Below are 1,454 nucleotides of genomic sequence, written 5' to 3' on the forward strand. Positions count from 1 at the left end.
CTTGCATCCAGAGGCTTGAATATTTTCAAGTTTTAAAAATAAACATGGGGTGGGACCCTCCATATATCTGTGACTAGAGTTCTTCAATAAGAACTTTAGTAAACATATTTTTGCTTGGGTTCCCTGGTTATATTAGTGACTTTTCTGCTGCTGTGTTGAAATGTCACAACCAAGGCAACTTAGAGAAGAGTTTATTCAGTTTAAACATTCTAGAGGGTTAGAGTCCATCATGGCAAGAAGTCATGGCCCCAAGTGCAGGCATGGCAGCAGGAGCAGCAAACTGAGTGCTAAGAACTTGAATGGTAACCATGAAGCAGACAGATCAAGCTGGAAGTGGTGCAGGGTGTTAGATATCAGAGCTTGCCCTAGTGGCATACCACATCCAGCAAGGCCACAGCACCTACATCTCCTGAAACTGGGAACCAAACATTCAAATTTCCAAAGACTGTGGGAAACATTTCTGATTGAAGCTACCACAGTGGTCCAAGTTCTCATGTCATGTTCTAAGCTAGACGAGCTCTGTCACAGAATGCAAACCCAGTCCCACCTAAAAATAAGCTCGTGGTGAAAGCTGGATGCAGGAGATGATGTAGATATTAGCAACAGGTTGTTACTTTCTGTGGTGGTGGTTTGAAAGCAAATGCCCCCCCACAGGCTCAAAAGGAGTGCCACTGTGCTGTAGGACAATGGTCTTGTACCCTATCACTTATATTGTATTGTTTTTAAAAATACCAATTGGCCAGTAGCCAGGCAGGAAGTATAGTAGGGGTGACAAGGCAGAAAGTAGAGGTGGGGCGATGAGAACAGGAGAATTCTGAGAAGAGGAAAGACTCAGTCTGCAGTCAATACAGAGGAAGCCAGACACAGAAGAAGCAAGATGAGAATGTCTCACTGATAAAAGATACCAAGCCATGTGGCTAACATAGACAAGAATAATGGGCTAATTTAAGATGTAAGAAAGAGTTAATAAGAAGTCTGAGCTAATAGGTCAACAAATTTATAGTTAATATAGACCTCTGTGTGCTTCTTTGGGACTGAATGACTGCAGGACCTGGTGGGACAGAAACCTCAGTCAACAAACGGCACCAACGTGGACAACTAAATCCACTTAAGATCTGAGAAGGTTATGGAAGTAATTCCAGACACACACAATAAAAAAAAGAGTTAAGCATGGCTTCTTGGTAGCAGCATTTTCTTTGGTGGGCTCTATTTGCTAGAGGCAAATACATCTCATTTAAGATAGGCTTCCTGACTCAGCTTTAGCTACAAAACCTTACAGCTGTGTTAAGAGGACACTCCAAAAAATCAGTTGCCTTCCTATACACTAAGGATAAGGAAACAGAGAGGGAAATCACAGAAGCATCACCTTTCACGATAGCCACAAAGAGCATAAAATATCTTGGGGTAACCCTGACCAAGGAAGTGAAAGATCTATTTGACAAGAACTTCAAGTC

This window comes from Alexandromys fortis, unplaced genomic scaffold (assembly GCF_014885135.2).
Source record: "Alexandromys fortis isolate MF-2015 unplaced genomic scaffold, M_Fortis_MF-2015_v1.1 scaffold_48, whole genome shotgun sequence".
In the NCBI taxonomy this organism is placed as follows: Eukaryota; Metazoa; Chordata; class Mammalia; order Rodentia; family Cricetidae; genus Alexandromys; species Alexandromys fortis.